Below are 23,892 nucleotides of genomic sequence, written 5' to 3'. Positions count from 1 at the left end.
AGATTTGTGGTAACAAAGTACGATCAGTTGAAGCACTTGCCTGTCCCCAAAAATACGAAATTTTAAAAATCTAAAAAAAAAAAAAAAAAAGAGGAAAATAAAAACAAAGTTCATTTAAATATTCTATCATGTACAAGCACTTAGTCAGACCAGTTTGTTTTGCACTGTGCTGTAACTGCAAAGGTAGGCTCTCAGTAGCTTATGCATGCCTTTTTTTCCCCTGCCATTTTCTTTCACTTAGATTTTCTTCAGCTATTTTTTTCCTTCCGTCTCTTCAGTCTCCTTTGCTTCTCAGTTATCGCGGAGCAAAGCTCAGGGGGGGATGTACCACCATGTTCAGTAAAATGGCATGTGTCCGCCAGGCTATGGTAAATTACCTTCAGTTGGCTTGCTAGGGTAGGTTTAACCACCATGGAGTATGTGAGTATGCCTGTGTGTTTATGTGTGAAGGACCAGGGTGGAATGAGGTTGTTTGGGTAAGAGAGTGGGAGCGAGTACAGGCAGTATGACAAATAATCATCGGCGCAGGTAGACAGGCTGGAAGAATTTTGATTGGATTGACCATACACACATGGTGATACACACACACACACACACATATTCAAGAAGCTAATTTTACAGCGAGGAGCTGAAGGGATGACTAATCAGGATAGAAGCTGGTGGGAGTCTGGCCTGTGGCCTATAATGAGAAGACACAAGCACACACATGCGCATGCAAACTAGCACACCTATGCCCCTTATGTACATTCATACCAAGTACATGCATGAGGAGCAAAATACAGCAGGTTTGCACACAAGAACAACCACTGTAAGTGATTTTGAACAGAAGCCTGAGATGCTGACTGGCAGCAAGTGGCCCTTCGGTGTGACTAAAGGCTGAGGAAAACTGTCAGCTCCAAACAGTACGAATGCCTTGACGTCTCGACCACAACATGTTTTTGTATAGTTGAATGTGTCTGGATGTTTTGGGAAATGGGCAACTCACATACAAGCCCCCTCGGACCACATTAAAATCACAATTAATAATGAGTTAGTGTCACGTTTGTGCTGGTCAAATTTTAAATCAGCAAGACAAACAGTCATGTCAGCTTGTGTCTCTCATTTTAAAACTGTATATTTGGCTGGTGCAACCAGCAACCGTATGGTTCGCTCCCACTGGCGGTTTTCTAACATTTACAGCACACACACATAGATGCATGCAGATGTATATGTGTGAGTAGGTGGGTGAGGGCCTGGTTGACTGTAGGAATGTGCACAATTGTCATTAGTGCCCTGAAGACAAGCAGTCTGGGCGTCAATTCATTTCATATAGCCGTGGTTATAAATCCTTTGTGTAGCTCAGCAGCTAAGAACTGCAGAGTGCTGCAGAGTCGCCTTCAAGGTATGGGTCACCCCCACATCAATGTGACATGCTTTGGTCATTGCAGTATCAATTTAATGTCCTCACTGAAAAAAATTAATGGCAGCAGCTTCATGCCATCTTCACTCTATGTTCGCTCTATATATAAAGGCCATTTTTCAAATTTTCTAAATATCTGTTTTATTTTATATAATATAATATTATATGGTATATAATATGAAGCAGACTTAATTTTACACTTACTATATCTATCTAATCTATTATTATTATTATTATTATTATTATTATTATTATTTTGCATAAGACAAAAGAAATTTGCTTCTGTTGCTGTGCAGAGAAAATGTCGGCTTTATGTCCCTTTTTTGTTTAAAAAAAATAATCTTATCCTTATAAAATTATCTTCATTCAGAACAGCTTGAAGTGAAGAACTTTAGAGTGTGCACCAAATCTTCCACCTCTATGTTAAGTATGGAAGGAGGCTCCGGCTTTGAGCGGACCACTGCAGTTTCTGCATGGCTGCCTCTGACTGCTCTGACGAAGCTCCCAGAAATCCAATGCACTGAAACCACCCTGAAAATCCATCGGCAACGACCTCATGTGTAAGGCACATCCGTTTTGATTCCTCAATGCCTGGCGGCTAGACACCGCTTTCTGTTCTGCTCTGCTCTGAACTTTCTAATGCTCCAGTCTAATCAACTCTATGCGCACTGCCTTCCTCATGAGACAAGATGAGCTGAGGTGGAGATATGCAGGGAAGAACTGAGAGAGACGGAGGAGGAGTGAAGTAGAAGGAAGGTTTGGGGAATGAGGAGAATATGAAAGATTAGAGAGGAAGGAAGAAGATAAAGTATGATATGCATGGAGGAGGTCAGGAAGGAAAAAGAGATAAAAGATGGAGGAATTAAGCAGGAGTGATGTAGAGACTGAAACAGAGTGGACTGCGGAAGACAGAACGACAGAGGGAGTGCTAACAGTAATAAGATATAAAGAAAATCTTAAAACAAATTAATAAAGTATTTATCTTGAATCCAACTCTTAATCTGTGGCATCAAATCTTTCAATAAATTCCAAATAAATGATTTAATTAAACAAAGCTTTCAAACATCAGATAATGCTACAATTAGCTTACCTTTTGAGCATAACATCAGCGATTTAATCAAATAGTGGCATTTATGCTTCTGTAAAAACACAAAGCAGTAAATATGATCATGACTAAAGTGAGAGAATCATCTCGCTATGTCACACCTACTTCAATCTAGCAACACAAAGAATTGCAAGTAAAGGAAATCAGGGACTAAACTCCAGTAGTTACAGCTAGCTGGTTACCCATCACTGCAGACGTTTTCTGACCAATGTTACATAACTGAAAAATCAAATTTCAGAAGTGTTTCCTGTGCCAGGTAACTCTGAAGCACTGCTGAAGTTACATCAGCTGTAATAAAAAGAACTTATGAATGAACAATAAATAAATAAATAAAACTAGATGAAATAGTCATAACTAACCACGCTGATGATCTCCTTTTTGGAGAGCAGCGAGTAATTGTAGACAGCTAGCCGGAGGTAGGCCTCCAGGTAGCTGTTTTTTTTTTGTTGTTGTTGTTGTTTTTTCACTTTTTTCAGTCACTGAAACTGCTGTTTCTGTTGCAGGCTTTGCGGTGGCTAAATCTAATTATAATGAAGACAAAAAGTGACACCTGAAGGCAAACAAGCCAAGCTTTTTTCTCCTTTTTACTTTTTACTCTTTGGTTTAATAACTTTTAAACAGTTTATGTCTTTGTTACTTTTTCCTTTGTATGCAGTAAAACCGTAAAGCCGATTTCACAAAGTTCTCATCATGCAGTCTCAACCAGTATCTTCTGCTGGACTAATGACCAGCTTCAAACTTGATACTTTAAATGAGCACCCAAACTGTGTTTCTGGTAAACAGGGAACACTAATATTTGCAAAAACACAAGCATAACTATCCTAAACATGTGTGAGGGACTTGAGAGACAGAGTTTGCTGTAAAGTTTATGCTATTGAGAGCAATGAGCACAAAGTTAACTGTGCACCAGTCTAACACATAACCAGTTCATGTATTGTCAATCCTTTCTAGCACTGAGACCAAATCTCTGATCAGTCTTCAACTGAAAATGAACACAAAAATCTTTCACGTCTCTGAACAAACTACAGAAGTTGGAATGCTCACATTTAATCAGGCTTAAAAAATATACTATAAGAAATAAAATATATAAAAATACTCTATAAAGATTAGATGCCAAGCTCTGTATATAGTATGGAAACAAAACCCTGAAGCATCTCTATCTAACACAGAAATATAATTGTTTCCTTATTACTTTTCAATCTGATTCTAATCATTTCTGATTCACTTTTCAGTTTTTTATGTAAAATGGTTTCTGTCTTGTCCAGGACTTCCTGGTTGAAAAGGTCATGTTTTTCAACATTTCTGCCAAGAGTAATGAACGTAATTGTAGAAATATGCCTGACAAACAACAAAGCAGATAAAGACAGGCAAAATTACATAAATTGATGCTCAAAACAAGCAAATGTGCCACCATATAAATGCACCTACAAAGCAGTCACACATTACTCACAATAATGTGCCTCCTGCATGGTACTGGAGCTGAGTAACCCATAAGGGTGAGGTTAATGGTTTACAAAACTGCCTCTGATACACTCACTTATGTCAATGAGAGATGCATTGATGCTGATTCCACTGCCACTGCTGCTGCTTTTCTCCCTTTGATTCATCTGTCTTCTCCTTCATACCACCTTCTCGCCCCCACCCATCGCCATCTCCCTCTCTTCCTCCGTCACCGCACTCTAAACCCAGTACTGTCACAATGGATATGTCAAAACCATGCCTTAAAGCCAGAGGCAGGGTTTTGTGTGTGCGTGCAATTGTATTTGCAAGAGATGAAGTTGTCCTGTACAGTACGAGAAACAGCCACCTCAGCAGTGAATGATGCTGCTTTGAAGAAGAGGCAGACATGGTACGACACTCGTGGCCTAGATTTAAACCCTCATGAAAGACTCAGGTTTGGTTAGCAGGAGAGTTTGATCAAATCCTCGTGCAAATATTTTTGTTGTAGGGTTTTGTTTTTTGTTTTTTTTGTTTTTTTTTCAGTTTAGATTCATTCCTTTCTTCTATTTATTACCAACCTCCTCCAATCTTCCATCTAGCCAAGACAAGCCAACTTTATAAAGCACTTTAAAACAGTAGGTACTGAACTAAGCGCTGAACAATATGAATACATAAAAACATTTAAAAGACATTAAATAAATTTAAGAACATAAACAATGTAAAATGAGATAAAAAACAAAGTAATATTCTGGTTAATTTTTTTTCTCTCCATGCTGTGCTTTATTATCTTTTCTACTGCGCCGCTCCCATGTCCTTGTTATCATCTACCAAATCAATCCACTTCCTTCTACTACTTCATGAAAATGATAAGAAAAGTTTACTATCTTCACTGTGTTCCATTTCAAACTAACCCCACAGTATATGAAAGACTCTGAGATTCTCAGTACCTGGAAATTTAGATTTCTGCTTCTATTTCTCTAATAGTAGTTTTTAAGTATGTTCTCCAAAAAATGCTAACTTTCAAAGATTTGTTCAGAATCAGCAAACTTAAAAAAAAAACAGATCCCAGAGATTCATTTAGCGGGAGGGGGAAATAATTTCTGCATAAGACATTAGGATGAAACCTTTGCCTTTGCTGCACAGGGAAGATATGAACTGTGTATATCAGGGTCTTGAAATATTTATTTAAAAAGGCCTTTCTGGGTGTGCTTACTGGGCCCTTCATAATTTAATAATGCATAAGCACCAACACTGGTATATAAATATAAAAGGAGGCACTTAACTCTGGATTGTCTAACTGCTAAGGAAATGGTATTAGAAGTGCAGATGGATCTACCTGGGAGGAGAGTACATTTATTTACAGACTGTCACCTTGACTTGTGCATAAGAAAACACTCTGTTTGACATATAAAGAAATTTCCCTCTCACATATCACAGGACACATTAAACATTACAGCCTTTTTGAGTCACTTTGACAGTAGCACTGCTCAGAGCAGTGATGTGCATATAATGTCTCATGACAGATGTCCGCAGTGATATGGGAGTATTTGTCAGCAAACACTTTTGTTAGATATTACATTTTCTCTTCTCTTAGGAAACAAAGTCAAAAACTGAGGAAGAGATTTTCTTTAAAGTTTACTGGGACTGGGGAGGCACAGCGGTGGTTATTCAACACAAGAAATGTACCTGGAACATCAATACATAAAAATCAAGACTTATTACTGTTCCCTGCTGAGATGAACTTTAGATTTCGGCGTGCACATAAAGTGGTTTGTCATATTATTGGATTTAAGTTCTAGCGCTCATCAGTCTCACAAGGAATGGCATGAATATCCTTCCATTTTCATCATACATGTATAAAAAACGTAGGTTGGAATAATTTGACAGTCATATGAATTCCATCAACCATCTGTATAATAAAAATTCAAAGGTTTTCAAATCCAAGCTCACAAACACCACGATTCTATGATTGCAGGGCAATGTCATTATTTGCTGCACCGACAAAGATCACCACTGTTGCATTCCTGATAAGCTCTATCCATCACTTATCCAAAACTGATGATACAATGAGCTTCTGTAGGATATATGCATGGTGATTTTGATGCAATCAATGGGGACAGCAAAGGTAAACACGGTGCTAAATGTCAGCTACAGTGATTGCGCTGCCTCAGTATCACCTGGGGTGGTAGATCCAAATAGCCAAAATCAATAATCTAATCATTTCATATTCAAATCACACAGGGTAGAAGTCTGGATCTTATTGCAGTTTTCATATCCCTGTGGGCTGATATGTTCCAATCAACAAGCCAGAGCAGGCAAAGGCATTGAAAATACAGTAATTTAACAGAACTTGAAGGGGCAGTGATTTTGACAGGTTTTCAATGTAGCGAGTCCCAGGGACCCACAGGTGGCAATTTGAGTTGGTCGCTGGGAAATTCAAATGGTCCCCAATTAAAAAAAGTTTTTAATTATATTTTTCTGTTTCTTAAATTGTAGTGTTAAACTCCTTTAATGGTGGTAGGGTATGACATTTGTTATAATTAATGGACATATTCATGTATGTATATAAAAAAAATAAAGAAATAAAATTCCAAATCTGAAAAGGTCACAGACCAATAACAAATACCACTGATGCTTTATTATTAACACAGATCAATTATACCATATACCAATTCTGAATATCACTCTTCCTGTAACTGATACCAATTATTATTTTTTATTATTAACACAAACTAATCAAACAACAGGTACCATAAATAGCAACAAATTATGATTCACCAATATGTACATCTATTAAGTTAAATGTGTCAGTGGCACAATTTGCATTCTGGCTGCTGGCATTTTATTTTATTTCCTTGTCTCCTACGCTATTCACCTCCCCTGCTCCTCTACTTGACTCTCCTGATTTCTCTACTTCACCTGTGTCACGTTGTTCTGCACCTGACCCATAGACTATTCCTGCCTGTCAAGCATTTAGCTTGTCTAATCTGGTCTATGTACCCAAGAATTCAGTAGACTTGCCCTTTATACATATGTCAAATCGCAGTGTTGTTTATTTACATATGTTGACAACACTTTAGAGAAGATCTTTCTGGCATTAGCTTTGTTGTTGGCCAGAAACTGACCAGAGGATACGTTAGCCACAGTCCAGAGTCTCAAAACTCCAGCAGCTGAGCGACTGTCATGGCCGAGCGTGCAGTCACAGAACTGAGTCACTGCCGCGAGGACACAGGGCCACACAGTGGATTGATGGGCTCTCATGAGGGTGATTCTCTGCAAATTTTCATCAGCTTTCTGTTCAGCCTTCTTCAATTGCAGAAGAATGTTAAGAAAAACTGGACTTATTTTGTAGGGCCCAACCAATGTGGATTTTTTGAGGTCGATCCCAATTCCAATATTTGGCAAAGGAATGGAGATGAGATGGGAAGTTGAGTATCACCGCCAACAACTGCAACATTTTTCACCTGCTATTTTCGCAAAAATGTAACAGTACATTACTTTAACTGCCATATTGAGTCTTTTTGTCCCATGTTGGCATGTTAGGTTGTGTTACTGTCTGTTAAATCCTTAGCAATGCACACAAACCAAAAACATGTAAAAGATGTATGGTTTACCAATATTAACCACTTAGTCAAAAGCTTGAAGATGTATAAAATATTTAATAAATGGGTGATTCTTCAACTATCAAAGCACTTTTGTACATTGCATAAATAAGACCAACAAAAAACAGCTTGTGATGTTTTTTACTTTTGTTGCAAACAGAATTTTAGTATATATATCTATATATATATATAGATATATATATATTGACTGACTTTAAAATAAGTTTTACAGTTAAAAAGAAGTATATCTCAGTAAGTAGTGTAGCAAGAGAATAGTTTATTTTTGTGAGTCAGAAAGTCCAAATAAAAGAAACCTAGGGTTTGCAACACTATGTTCATCTCTTGTTTCATCAATGCTTAATTGTGCCAGTGAGAAATATTTGATCAAAAATTCATTTAGTGCTGCTCAGATCTCGTATTCAGGTTGTAGCTTGAGGTCTTGAGTATTGATTCCCTTTCAAACCTGTAGTATTTCTGGATAGATTCAAGTTCCAAAAACATGAACTGAATGTGAGGATTACATAAGAATCCCTGGGGAGTCTGCATCTTTGCCTACAATAACCCATCAAGAATAAAGAAGGAGCACATTCACAGTATTTAATCCTCGAAGATGTGGGATGCAAAAGGCTTATTTATTTGAAAATCTGAAATATAAAAGTCTAAAACCCAAAAGAGTCCCCTAAACATCAGAATAACAGCACACAGTGTTCTTCTAAAGTATTAACCAGAACATCTTATAGAATGTGACATTTCTTATAAGTATAGAATCTAATATTTGACTTTTCCAGCAAGAATTCAGTTAAAGCAGCTTTTTTAAAAATATACTTACTAACTAGCGTTTCTGCTGTAATTCATGTTGAACTTGCTAAAATAGATCAAAAAACCTCTAAAGTGTGTAATGGGGATAACTGAACTGGTAAATAGACACATGGAGAGAAAACATCTGTGAATGCATCTGCTCATTGCTGCAAAAAACAGAAGTTCACAATATATTCAACATGATTGGAACAGGTTCACAAGCACAACTGCACATATGGGATAAAACCACAGAAGAGACGACGCAGGGGAGAAGAAAGGGCAATATTTACTGCCATAGCTTGTTTTGTTTCATAAAGGCTCTTCACACAAATAAGATGGCTTATCCTTCCTGGACTGCAGTGGCCCTAAATAGCTGCTTTTTCCAAGTTGTTGACAGAGACCGTCTCTGTGGGTTATTCCCTCTTGTCAAGCACTTGCATGCATGTGTATGTGTTGCACAAGGTGTGCTGGGGGTTGTACTACAGCATTCAGTTGGCAATGCGTTGTACTTGTGGGCAGTGTTTGTGTAGGTGTGTGTACATGCTTGCTCCCTTGGTGCCCTGTGGTGATCTTGGGAGCAAGGAGGAGCACATAAGGGAACGACTGGTGTCTTTAGCAAAGTCAACAGGATACAAAGCCAGTTGACAGCAAGAGTGAGACCAACAGATTTCTTCCTGACTGCCAATGATAAACTACAACAAAATTGCAATAAAACTGCTGACAGTCATACCTGGAATAATAACTGAAAATGACACGTATTTGTAAGCTATCAAATCATAAGCTTCATTTAGTCTGGCTCATTGACTGAAAAAGAATGTGTTCATGTTTGCATGAATGACTGAGCGGGAGCAGCTTAGAGGAAAGAAAGCTGGATCACAGTCGCACATTAACGCTGTCGCACCTGGGAGCTGTGCAGCGCAGTCACACGGCATTGAACTACTGAACACAAAGCTGCTCCGCTGGAAAAGTTAAAGGTTAAGTGTCCATAGATCACAGCCCTGATGGTACTTGCTGAGGGAGTTAAGAGCCAAGATTTTCACAGATACTGAGTTTAAACCCTGATCTTTCAGTCACAAGCTTTTGCAGCATGTCAGTATAGCTGATAGTAGAGGAAATATACAGAAATAGTTTAGGCAAGGTTTTTTCTTTTATTAATTATATTATTATATCAATTATATTTTTATATGCGTATGACTAAAGGGACAACAACTAATATCTTTATTATCATCAATTCATCTGAAAACTTATCTCTCAGTTTATTACGGTGCCTAAAACAATCCTCTCCAGCTCAGAATAATACGTTTAAATAGTCCATTTTATTCCTATTAAATATAATTAACAATAATGTATTATTAGATATGACACAGAAAAGTAATAGGAAAAATAAGTAATTACATTTGAAAAACCTGCATTTAAACAAAGAATAGCAAAATTGCTTTCAAATGAATGCCTGCATAAAAATACATGACATTTTACTAACAATAGAAAATAATATATTGCTTACACATCGCTATGTGCTAAAGCATTTCTCTGTTAAATGTCATCTTCATAAGTGCAGTCAGGAAAAAATAACCTATTACTCATTTAAAAAAATAAAACTAATACTGTATTTTCAAAGCACAGCGCTGCAGTCAGTTACACAAGATCACAACTCTTCATCTGTGCAAAACAAAAACTATTTAATACATTAATTGGAAGGTTTTTAGTAATTCCTGCTCATTATAGTCCATGCAAACAGCAGTAAAATCTGTTCACATTATCCTGATAAACAACAATCTATAGCATTGATTTATCACTTAGCCCCAGTAGACAGATAGATCTCAACTCTCCATTACAGCATCTGTCAGGTGTAGTGTTTCAGAGACATCTGCATTTTCTATGGAACTGGGTGCACATGAACGTGTGGGTTTGCATGTGTTTTCGTGCAAGCGTACATTTTTACACACAAGAAGGCTGAGTCTAATTGCACTGGTCCATCTGCCACTTCTCAAAAACAGACTTCCATCCTGCAGACTCAGACAGTGCAGACAAAAATACGCAAGTACAGACAACACACACATGCCACAAGTGCCTGCCTCTTAGCCTTCAACTTAGACCCTGAACAATCTGCACTTATTCTGTGGGCAGCTGTGTGGACAGCATTGGCTGGCATGGTTTACACTCTGGGCTCTATTGTCTCAGGACAAAGGCCTCTCAACTCAAGGAAAAGATCAAATTATAAAACAATACACATGTATTGAAATGGGGGATGGCAACAAGGAAGTCATGAGTGTTTATATATATTTGTGTGTGAAGGCATGTTTTGCGAGATTCACAAAGTTCAAAAGCCAAGAGCCCTATTATACTTGTAGGGTCTAAGAACTTCTACAGCTAACCGCTACAACTAGGATGTACTGCGTGCATATGTCCCTCTCTGCTTTTTTAAATTATAAAACATATAAACATTTCCACCAGGATAAGATTTGGTATGGCTAAGATTACTAGATGTGTGTATCTTTACATGCATGTAAGTGTGCATCCTTAAGTGCATGTTAGCTTTATGCTTTCCCCTATTAATTGGAACATGTTAAATATACTAAAACAAAAGCCTGTAAAGCTACAATAACTGATATCTTGTATATGAGTGTATCATGTCCATGAGTGTATGTCAGCTTGTGTGTTCATGTGTGTGTGTGTGTGTATAATGTTGTAATGCTGTGTGACTCACTTCATATGTAATCATTGTTTAACCTATGAAACCAGTGCAGATTGTATTTCAGTCTGTGCTCTCATTAGTCATTTTGGTGAATGAAGGTTGCGTGTTTGCACACGTGGAGCAGGAAACACCTGTTTCATCCAGAGAAAAGCGCACATCCCCCCTACGAAGAATGATATATCCCATTTCCTGTTGTTCTTTCTTTTTTTACTCATTGTTTCGATGAAATAAAGACAATATGCAGCCTTGATATTTAAAAATTTGATTTCAAAGCAAGCATTCAGAGTCATATCAGAGTGAAGGGTGAGACATACTGGACAGGAAGTGCATTTAAATGGCTGAACAAACTCATGCAGGTTTAACATCTTGAGCTCACACTGGTTAAACCATTAAACGAATTCAAACTAAAAATAAATTACTGTAATATGGGTAAAATCTGACAATCTCAAATAGAAATGTCAAACTAAAACCAATCAGAATCATTAACTTTGACATAGCCTCCAAATCAGCCTTCGGATCCTCACAACTTGTATCTAGAAAACCATTCTTTCCACATTGTTTTCTATTTTTTATCTTTTATTAATATTGCTTTCAACATTTTTCCCCCATCCAAGTGGTGGGCACCTTGAGTGAAATGACCTCAACCATTAAATGTCTCTGACTACAAAGAGAAATGGGAAATCATACAGGAGAAAGAGACATCTCCTGCATTCATATTACTCTCAGCCTATTCAATCAATAAAGAATAGGATCGCATATGAAAACATGACCTAAGGGTTTTTATACAGTAAGGATGCAATATATTTCTCATCTAGGTAAAAAAAAATAAATAAATAACTGATGTCAACCGCGAGTCTCTAGCAAGCATGTCAATATCCAACAACTGCACCCCCTCCTATTGCCAATAAATTGGATGTGCAATTCATCAGCCAACTCTAGGAGACAGTATTTATAATTAAAAGAGGGCTCGTAAATTGGACATTTTACAGGTCCTGCTCAGCTTGTAAATGCACGGTAAATAAGTTGTGGTGAGTGGCTTCATGGGCAAATGAAGGTCCACATTTGTGGTTAAACTCCAGCTGATGCCTTCAGTGAACAGTAAGCTGATTGCAATTAATTCCAACTCTGTTTGCTCCTGAGGGGCGAACAGTACAAGCTGTCTCCACACTTCCAACTGTACTCTGTTCAGTCCTTCTGCTATTTTCACATCTTGTTGCATTCACTGCATATTGCGTGTTGTTTCGTATTCTTTTTGAAGCCCGTTTCATTTCAGACTAGATTAGCAGTTTCAGAGGACACATTTGTCGGGCCAATTAGAGCACTTCCTGGCACAGATGGAACCCTGAGATCTCTGGGGAGGGTGCTGGGTCGCATTTGGGTTTCTGAAAAAGCATATTTCAGACTGTAGAGTCGGCAAAAACAGCACACCAGGTGTGTGTGTGTTTGTGTGGCTATCCCCTCAGGCCTAAATATACCTTCTGTTAATACGAATGCATTCTGAACAACATCCCTGGTTAAATATGCTTAAAATTATTATACAGTTGGAGGGTGTGTATATAAGCCTACACACACACACATCCCTACCTGCTTTTGTGTGCTTTCCTTCCTCAAAGTGAAATTAAACTGCAGAGAATCACATCTCAGTGGCAGCTGGATGTCCTAGACCTGTAGAGATGAGAGAGAAGGAGGAGGGAGAGAAGAGTGGGGGGTTATTCAAGCTCACTGAACTGAAGTCCCTGTCATTTTTCACAATAGAGACAGATAGCTGTAATATGTAGTGAATGTGGGGTGCCATGTGAATAATGGCCCCCTCCAGATCATGTGAATAGCCATAACCCACTCAAACACAAGAAGCAGACCTTTCACAAGCCACTTTGGCTTCTGATTGCTTGTTTAGAGTTTAAGTGGCTATGCGTGTGTACCCATGCACATGCCAGTGTGTGCTCCACCTCATAATGAAGTGTCAGGGTGTTGAAGTCTGTAATGGTCTATCTCTGCGCTTCCTGGCGTCATACAGCAAAAAAAAAAAAAAAAAAAAAAAACTGTCTGATGCCATGATAACTGGTGTATATGTGGACCATTTTACTGTCAGATGCCAGGTGCACAGATGCACAGTTATTCGTATTTAGCACATCTCATACTGTATCTTTTTCTATTTGTCGTTTCTCCTTTCCACATCTCCCTCTGTACATCTCTGCATTTTCCATTGTATTTTTATAGTCCTCTCACTCACTATCTCACTGGCATTCTTTCCCATGAACATTATTTTTGGCAAGACCATCTCTGTTTTCTTACTCTTGTGCTCTTATTCTTTTGCTTCAAGAACTTCAAGGGTAAAGTCTGCAGCCACACCTCACAGGTCAATCTTAACTTAAAAATAAGGGTTTCACTAATACACTCAATAGTACAGTTCTCAGAAAAGTATCATATAAAGTATAAAAAGTTCCCTTCAAAAAATGCCACCACTAACAGCTAAGGATATATAAATGTACCTTTCACAACACGAACTCTTGATATATAGCAGTGGTGTGCACCAGGAACCATTAACAGGAAGGTTAAAATTGACCATATCCCATTATAACCTGACAGTGTACTGTAGAAACGTGAAGCGTGTCACATTATAATCTGACACGTTTTATTGTTAGAACGTAACGTATGCCAAGTATGTTGTTGCGACCTAGAAATAATGCGGCAAAATACATTTTATGGAGATGCTATAGATGTTCAAGCATACACATTTCAGTTCTTTTTCTCAAGTACTGTTTGTTGTACTTTGATTTATTGTTGCACACATATGAATGTGGGAAAGTTATGAGCAACACAATATGCGAAAAACATGCATTTATCTTTGTGTGTTAGTCTGGGTTAACATGTACAAGTGATTAGGCCTATGTTCTAGTCTTCTGAAAACCAAATTAAAAATTGTATATGTGCATTGCAAGGACAAAAATATGTTTTTGTTTAATATTATAGTAGTAAAATATATCAAAAAAGTTAAAAAAAAATTTCCAATAAAAACGTTATAATGTCATATAACGTGACAGCTCTATGCTTCCTTAATATAGTCATTTTGTTTGGTCAACTACTGTATGTTCACTCTTTTAGTAAATGTATTGGTGAATAACATCTCCATTGTTTTATAATCTAAAAACCTGCAGGCTTAAAACAGGAATAACAGAAACAATATTATATCAATTATCCTAAATAAACATAAAGTCTCCACAGCTGATATTGCTAGCATCTGATCCATTATATAAGCTGCAACATTTTCATTCATTTCCAAGGAAGTGTTAGCTTGGGTTAACTAGCTATCCATTGGGCTGTACCACTGGAAGCATCACTAGTTTTGAGGACCTGTGTGTTACTGCTTAAAAGTGCTTCTTCAAATATAAATTACAGTGCTTCTTCATTTCTGTCAGATGCTGATTATTACTTAAGCTGACGTTATTGTTGTCCATTTTACACACAAATAAAAATAATACAAGACCTCCCATAACATAAACACTGTCCTCTCTCCCTAGCTTAGTGATCTACACATGAGCACTGATGAGCACAGCATCGTGTGCATGAACCAGAATAAATCTGGATTATATTTTCTCTCTTTCTTTGTTTCTTTGTATCCATCATACTTTCTTTATGTGGCAACAAAATACAGTTAAATCTTAATAGTGAGATTATTTTTTCATTTTTTTTTATAATAACATGGTCCTACATAAGAGAAAAAATAATAATCATTTATAGTCATTTTTTTTTTCACTTTTAAATGAAATATTAAATGAAGGAACTGTTTGTTAGCTGTATTGGAGGGGGGCTAATTGACAGCAGGTGGGATGTCTGTTACCAAAAAATCTGATCATGTACCAGAACGTAAAGGTGAACTTTTGTCGCCGGGCCGGGGGTACAGAATCTTTCCATTAATGTGTACAGAAAAGAAATGCTAAAAAATGAAATATTTTCATGGTTGCTGTCCCTGCTAAGGCAAAACTAGAGCAGTAAAGCGTGTTTAACTTTTAAGGCTTTTTCCTGCACTTTCTTTATTGCTATTTTCAGTGTTTGTATAGTGGTTGACGCAGCACACAGTTTTGTCCGTGCATCTGTTGGCATGCCAACTGTACTTTTCTGCTTGTGTGTGTTCATAAACATCAGCGCATTACTGTTTTCTGGGAAGGCTGATGAATCTCAGGAAACAGTGTATATCTATTTGGCCTTGAAGCTTCTGTTAGTCTTTATCTGTGTGCCATGCAAGATTTTTGTAGACACACAAAAACAAGTGGAACATAAAAACACGCACACCCACACACATTGTAAGACCCTAGACCTCTGTGGAGCTCTGGGGTAGGGCTTTGCAGTAATTGGGTCCATTAGCCTGCACAGGAGGCCAGGAACAGTTTCTCTGTTTGGCGAAGACTGCATGAAAAGATGGCTTCACTGTGCTGCTCATTTTTATGTTCATGTATATGCATACCAATGATAAATGTTATGTGTGCATGCAAGCACTTCAATGCAGGGAAATCGCCAAAGGCAAAAGATAATTAGTGAGAAATAAGTGAAGTGATAAGCTCCCCCAACATTACAGCTTGTTCATCTGCCTTGTTTTTTTCAGAAAGCAGCATATATGCATACACACACATATATATATATATATATATATATATATTTTAGTGCTGGGCAATGATTAAATTTTTAATCGCGATTAATTGCATAAAATGTTGCAAGTATATATACATATATACATATATATATATATATATATATATATTATTTTATATTATATTTTTCTTGTCATCAGATTACAAACTGTGAGCTTTATTTTCCACAATTTTCCAAAGAAAATTTTTTGCAAAGAAATTTTTTTTCTTTATTTTAAAATGTAAAAACAGAAATAAAAATGTGGTTTTTCAAAAATGACAACAAATTTTTTATAGTAGATATTTGTCAAAATTCTAAGTTGTCTTTTTTCAAATGGTCTTGTAATATTTGCGCTCTAAAGGAGTTTTATTTACCTGGACTGAGGGGAAAATGGCTCTTTGGATTGTAAAGGTTGAAGACAACTGCACTAAACAAATGAACAGATATAGCAGCAGTTTTCTCTTTAAACAACAATAGTTAAAATATTTCCTAATATATATAATATCAAATATTTATGATAAAGAATGATGAAATTTTCAGGATTTACTAACTAAAAGGTAAAAAAAAGTTGGCAGGTTGAAGTTAAAGCGTGAAGCTGCTTTCTTTTAAACACAGAAGGAACAATATGTGATGAATATCAGCATCAGGTGAACAGACAGAAAGTAGGATTAGAATCTCACAGCTTCTAGATGGTGAGGAGAGAAAAATATATACAATAAGCATAATAACTTCCATCCATGCACCTTTAGAGGTTTGTTATCAAGATTTCTTGTCTATAAATTCTCTAAATTTGCATTCTCTGCGTGACTGTTTAGCTTAACCTTTTGCGCCTACACCCTGCCATACTGGGAGTTAAGGGGTTAATAACCAGTTTTACAGGTGTATGGTCAGGTCTGTAAATGTAACTAAACATGTGTGGTATCCACAGAAAGTCCAGAATCTCAGCTACCAGCTCAGAAAAATAATTTCTATGATCACCAAACACAGTTACGACAACAAACAATTAAAAGACTACAAAGTCCAACTGTAATTTAAACTGCTGGTTTCTCTGTGTTCAGAGCCGGTGAACAAGAAATAAAAAAATAAGAAAATGCATTATGCACATTAAAAAATTAGCAGTGGTAATTAATTGATGTGTAAAGGCAATAATAACGTGCCCAGCCCTAATATAAATATATAATATAAAATATATAATCAATCACACACATAATATATATATATATATATATATATATATATATATTGTGATTGATGAGTAAGGAACAGAGGCAGAATGGTTAAACAGAAGTAGGTCTGCTGCAGAGGAGAGACGTTGAAGGACAGGGTTTGTATGAGCATTGGAATGTGGTAAGAAATGAGAATTTTCATTAGGACTCATTTCTGTGAACAAGTGGGAGAGAGGCAAGAGACGATCAAAGATGCAGTCAGTGAAAAAGTCCAAGCAGACATCAGAAAAAACAGAAAAAAATTCTCCATTAAATCCTAATTCTCTTTCTGGCTGTCAGGTGATTCAAATCAACATTTATCCAGGTAGTATCTTCACATCACAGAAATAGTATCACAGTAGTAACAACTGTGTGAAATACATCTTCTGTCAAGAAGAGATACATCAGCCTAGCTTTCTATGAAAATGCATTCATACTAAAAGATTTAAGTTTTTGCTGTTTCTCTTTGAAACCATTAGAGGAAATAAAAAAGTAGAGATGCAAATGTTCCAGAGGTTGTTTTTCTTGAATGTGACCGTATGTTCAACATTGGGTCCACACTTGTTTTCTTAAATTTCCATAAAAAAACATCCTCAGAATCAGTCAGTAACTTCAACCAATCTGAATACCCTCGAAGTCTACAAAGATCTAAAAGACACTTCAGAAAGTTTTCTTGTCCTCATCAAAGACCAGAGTGAGAGTTTTAAAAACTTACAAAAAAAGAGACATTTTTACCCACTCTATCAAAAATACTAATTCAGCTAACTCAGTGTCATTAACTGAGGGATTCTAAATACTGAAAACATGCTACATCCATTTTTAACCATAGTTTTACAATGTGACCCTCGTAAAAAGATTTTTTCATGGTTGGAAACCTTAGGAAAATACTGCTGACTGTGTTTGTATAAACAGACATACACATAGCAATTCATCTTAAATACTCATATAACCATAACTACATGTGCTGTTTTTCCCCCTAAATTTAACCAAATGTAGCTTTCTGAATCCCAGGTGTAAGAAGTTAACTATGATGCAGGTGCCAATTAGCAATATGGTAAAAAGAAGTCATGAAAAAAATGCACTAATTAAATTCTGAAATGCGCATTTTACAGAATGATCTAATACTTTTTGGGATCATGTCTGCATTTCAGGTATGAATCTGCATTGCTTTCTGGTCTTACCCTGCTGTGTGCTAAGGGCCAAAAGGCTTTGGGCGTTGGGTACCTTAACTTGAATAAACAAATGATAGATGACTTCATGTTTAATTCTTGTGTGTCTTTTAACTCTACATCTTTTTGCAGAGGTTTCATATGAGAGACGCGTTCAATTTCCCACAGGAAAACAATGATGTTTTATATTATGAGAAGCCTTGGTGGTGTCAGTGTCTCACATCATCCACATTACTCATCAGTCCTCTGTATGTAATTAAAATGACTCTTTGCTTTCATGATGTTTTTTTCATGTACTACCCTTTGTAATTATATCATAAACTACATATTGTGGCGTAACACCCCAGAAACTGTGTTGATTCCTGTTAGTGTAGATTTATGACAAGGCCAAAACCTTCTTTAAAAGGGTGGAGTCACTTATATGTACATGTAAAAACACAATATAAGCATGAAGAATATGGAGCAACAGTGTGCATAGAGTCTTGTCTATGTGCCCCATATAAATCCTTAAAAAAGAGACAAAGACAGTAAGGACAAAATGGGAAAGGAAGGTGGGTAGGATGACTCATAAAACCAGCTGATTTGTCAAATTATTGTGGACTGTTGAGCTCTAATCAACTATACTCATCCCTGAAAAACACGACTGCACAAGCACACACACAACACAAAAGATGTGCATAACATATATCATTTTAATCTTAAAATAGCTTAGAGTAATTGTTTTTGCACAAAGATTGGTTTTTAAAAACTAAGTATCATTAATCAAAGGCTTGCCAAACTACCCTACAATTAAGGCCCTAGACCAATACTATCAATCTCTTCTTTGATGGATGTTATCTCATTCATCATAATGCCTATGTTAGAGCTGGAATGAGGGTTCAAACAACATGCAAGCACACTGAAAGAGAACTTGCATATAGTTTCTCACAGTGTTAGAAAACAGACATGCAGCCCATGTAAGTTATTGCTGCAGGCACATAGGCCATAGTTGTAGTCATCCGTCTTTGTGTGACACTATCAGGCTCTCCTGCACAACACAGAGGTGGTAAAATGACTTTATTACACAATGTGAAAGATACTTCATGGACAAATTGGCGGGGACATGCCAAAGGGGGTGCAGTGCTTTAATCTGAAACTAGTTGGGATGTTTGAAGACTGAGAAACCTGTCAAAGGGTCTTTTTAACTCCAGGGAGAGAAGGTACATTTATAATCCTTGTTACACTCTTCTGCTAAGTTAGAAAAAAACATGCAGAAAAGTGCAATTGATATGAACTTAAATTATCTTCCAAATGATCCCATCCATAGTATATCTACTTATTTCTTTGTTCCATGAAACATGACCATTCTGTCATCTTTAGATTTTTTTTTTCTTCAGCCTATCATACTACACCAACGGCAGGGCTACAGATCAATACTCTCTGGCACATATTCTCACTCCGCAAGACTTGGAATGAAACTGCCATTCGATATCAATCAGGATCGCAGCTGTGCTACAGCAAATGACAATATTATTTTTTTAAATTTGCCATCAAATGACCAGTCCCATCATAGGGGCCTTGAGTCAGATCTTTCAGCCTGGTTTATGTTGAAAGGATCCAGATGAACAGGCAGTGGAAGATGTATGTAATGCAGTTAAAGTAAAAGCCCAGTAAGCAGGAAATTTAAGAGGGGCCAGGGGATGATGGTATTACAGCAGACGCTGATTGCGGACAATCTGCTGAGGAGGGAAAAGATATGGAAAATATCATTGGATTGCTGTATAGTGGATATGAGAGTCAGGCAAATGCCTGAAAAAGCTGTGAGAAAGGATAAATTGCACCTATTCAACAACATGCAAACATTTCTAGACTCATTGTACTGTGCAGCAAGAAAATCACTGTTAACGTGGCTCAAGTAAACACTATTCATAAAAACAGAATTCCCCTTCTATTGTCTTAGCAAATGAAGAAATTCAGCCCAGTGTTTCATTTGTACCACTGAATCAGTTTTTAAACAATCTGGCATCTTCAAACCTCGCACTTGCTTCCTCCATTGATAAGAAATGCTGTCTTATACGCCACAGCACCGAGTGATTTATGCCCCCAGCCCTGTGATGACCTCATTGTTCATTGCCCCATAATTCAAATCTGATCCGCTGTGTTGCATCACATTGTGTATGACTCATTTCCATGTGGCCCCTTCTCTAAACAAGCAAGGTCTTCCCAGCACAACACAGTCAACCAACAAGGAACAAAGCAAGGAATTTCCTATCAATACTGTGGTGACTGACTTAACACATAAAACACACTGAAACACACTTTAAATGGACTGGTCTGGAAGGAGGGGGAGAGCGCTATTGTTAATGCTTTCCTGCAGAGAGCAAAATAATCGGCAGACCTTAGAATGAGCTGCAACCACTCTTACCTTGTACACTTATTCTCCACCCAGCTCCCTAATGGCAGTGCTGTTTACAGCTGCAAGCAAGTTGCCATATGTCTGTGTGAGTGCATGAGGTTATGCATGTGTGTAGGAATACAGGTGAAACACATGTGGTATTGTAGTTTCTTGGTACCATGTTGTGTTTTTAGAGTATGCATAGAAGGAAATGGATGTGTGTATTTGTGTGTTTCTATCGAGCGGTGACAGCTCGGAGAGGTGCGCAGGGAGGTGAAGGGCACAGAAGAGAAATATGGACAGGAGATGTGTAGACCAGAAGGACAGAAGGACATATGTTTTTATTTTATACTATATATATATATATATATATATATATATATGTATGTATATATTTGTATGCATGTATATCTTTGCTGAGGAGAGATAGCAACTATGTGAAAAATTGGTTTTAGAAGAACAAAGCAGCCACTTACATATGTATAGTATGTATAAAAACATGGATTTCCTATGGAAGAATTTAGAAAATAATTATTTTTTTGACACATTTAAACAACAAAGCACTTAATCTTAAAGCACGTAGATGCTAAATGAGATTTTCCACCTTTCCTGTCTAAAAATCATCAGCTTATGTACAATCATAAAGCACAATAATTCCAGATATAGAATCATATCTTTTCTTTATGCAGTCCTGCCTGAAGGTGCCAAGATCACATCCAATTGATATTAGCTTACAGCCTTGTCTTGTATAAACAGAGACTTTGTCAGATCCTCTGAACCTTTCATGTGTTTTACACTGAGCAGATGAAATGCAGGTTTTATCATCTCAATCTTACAAGTATTTACCTGGTTTTGTTGTTGTCATCCCTGCCTCAGCTTTTTTAAACAGGGAACTGGCATCAAATTATAAATAATTCTCTTTTTAGTTTTAAAAGGTTAAATTTATTCTACACAGCATTCCAGCCTCTTTAGGAAGAGGTGGTCTACTCTCCCAAGAAAGAAGTCAAACACGTGATTCAAAAGTCAGCTTTGCCACTTTCAAACTTTCGTTAAGATAGTTAATTCCTTGGGGAATTTGTTACTCTGCTGAGGATCATAATCCAGTTTACTGATTCCCTTACAAGTAAACTTCAACTATTAAGCCACATGGTGTCACATTACTACAGAGGACCTTTAACATTTTGCCAAATTTGTAAATTAATCTATAACTGTAAACTGCTTGGAGGTAGCTTTCAGTTACATCACTCCCTGAGGAAACGATGTAACCCCAAACAATAATAATCCCACCACCTTGCTTCATAGTTTGCGTGATATTTTCATTTTTGAAAAGATGACTCTAGTTTTAGCCAAATATATTTTATTGCTTCAGCCAAACAACTGTACACTTGAATTGCTTGTCCAGAGGTCATTTTATCAAAAGATAGTCAGTTAGTCATTAGTTTGACTCATATGTTCTTCTTGATCCTGTAATAAAGTTTTGGTGAGTCAATGAGATTTCTTTTCATTCAACTCTCCTTTGAGGCTGAATTTGATAGGGCAAACAGTTCTACATAAATTAGAAGTGTTTGGAAATTTCCTTTTCATGTCAGAGGTTTAATACAACAAGCTGTTTGGTCAGTCAACGTCTCAGTCAGGATGTTTGTGTTAACCCTTTCTTCATGCTTTAATAAGTTCATTTTTATATTGTGTGTTGTTTTTACAAATATTACCATTTAAATTATATTAATTCCTGCTTTATGTTTGTTTGTTTTTTTTTTTTTTTTTCTTTTATTGCTTTTATACTCATTGCTATATAAATAAAATTGACTTTACTTAGTAAATGTTGGAGCATTCTTATTTTCTCCAGTTAACTGATTATAATAAAATTAATGAATGAAAATTTCAATTTTATTTTTACTCAGTCCAAAAAAAAAAAAAAAAAAAATCTGATAAAAAAGAGAAATACAGAATACAAATCACCCACTCGTCTTTTTCATGTTGCAGATTAGCTATTAGCATCTATTTTGCATCATTTTGCATGGTTTCTTAAAATATTACGTGCTGTATTGATTACATTTAGTTAATCCTTTTTTTAATCAGTCAACTACAGGTTGCAGCTTTTTATTATTTAAAATAACTCAAGTTTGATTGGATGATTTATTATCGCAGTGCTGCTCATGTTGTTTAGCCCTTTCAGACCGTTTTGTACAAACATTTTTATAATTTCTTAGCTTATAAAGAAACCAGCAACCTTAAATTAAGAGAAATGTTCATCATGTTGACATGATTGTGCATGCTGAAAATGATGATATGATACAAACATCCTATCAGGCTTGAAAGTTAAAGCACACACATGCTACATCATGTCTTAATGGGTTAAAGGAATGACTACAATTCACTATTAAGCTATGCCACAACCACTGAGAAGGATTAAAAAAGCTATCAATATTAATAGGGCACACTTCATGGCATTGGTATGCAGATGTACTGTGAACACATAAGCTCTGCATGGCTGTGGTGAGCAGAAAACCTTTCAATAGCTCTATGCGTAAGCTGAGTGAGACATATGTCTCTGCAGGGCAGTTCTAATCAAAGTCATAATAGCAGTGAGTCAGTGAATGCCCTGAGATTTGATGGCTAGTAGTCTACTACTAGTTTCCCACTTTCCCAGGCATAATTAAGCAGCTGCATATTCCTGCCGCATGGTGAAGCACTAATAGAGTTGAATGATATCTGACATGGGTTTCACACATAAAGACAGGAGGATGAAGCTCATAACATCAGTCAACGTTGGAAAAATACAGGGCGTCTGGGTTATTCTTTGAGGGAGGAAAGGGGTTGGAGGAAGGATGTGTTAACACATGACCGAGCACTTTAGGTGGACGCGGAAGACAGGCAAGAATCTGGGCTCATTATTTCAATACGGGAAAGAGATGTCATCTAGTGCAGAAGGAAGGCTTTTGAATTAGGTTAAACTTGGCATTCCAAGTGTGGCTGAAACTAGGATTGTGAATCATCCCAGCATTATTAAATATAACTGAAATTATACTGCTCTGTTTTCATTAAAACATAATGTTATTATTCCAAGACTTCTTTCCTTTTCACAGCTTGAGCCACAAGAGTGACAACTTAGTTATGCAGACAGGTTAGTTGTCTCTGTGGGCATAAACACCACCTTCTGTTTATCTACATAGCTCTCTGGCACAGACCTTTGCATTGCCACACATAAATTAACTAAATAGAGAAGTGGATCCAAACAGCATTCGGTTACCAGAGTAACCATTAGTTTTTGGAAAATGAGAGTCATCTCACTTTCTGAGGTGTCCTCCGACATGACCAAGCGTTACAACCACCATGTCTATCAAGAGACAAGCCATCATATTCATCATCATCATCTTGATAGCATTGGGTCATCCATTTATAGCTGCTCCTGGACCCGCACCTGGTATTCTCACACATGCAATACACCTACCACATACTCATGCAAGTCGCCAAGA

General features: G+C 36.9%; 1 protein-coding gene across 6 annotated transcripts in view; it reads right to left on the bottom strand.

The window, feature by feature from the left end:
- The window catches only part of adgrl3.1 (adhesion G protein-coupled receptor L3.1), a 139,717-nt gene that overhangs the window by 111,262 nt on the left and 4,563 nt on the right, over nucleotides 1-23,892 (bottom strand). For 5 of the 6 annotated variants that reach the window (XM_041982979.1, XM_041982982.1, XM_041982983.1 and 2 more), the window contains exon 2: nucleotides 12,624-12,704. The gene's annotated coding sequence lies outside the window, so the exon portion shown is untranslated. Of the gene's footprint in view, nucleotides 1-2,489; nucleotides 2,516-12,623; nucleotides 12,705-23,892 lie in introns of those variants that run through there. The other variant, XM_041982980.1, reaches the window with a different exon arrangement.

This window comes from Melanotaenia boesemani, chromosome 4 (genome assembly GCF_017639745.1).
Source record: "Melanotaenia boesemani isolate fMelBoe1 chromosome 4, fMelBoe1.pri, whole genome shotgun sequence".
Taxonomy (NCBI): Eukaryota; Metazoa; Chordata; class Actinopteri; order Atheriniformes; family Melanotaeniidae; genus Melanotaenia; species Melanotaenia boesemani.
This window is presented reverse-complemented; position numbering and strand designations above follow the sequence as displayed.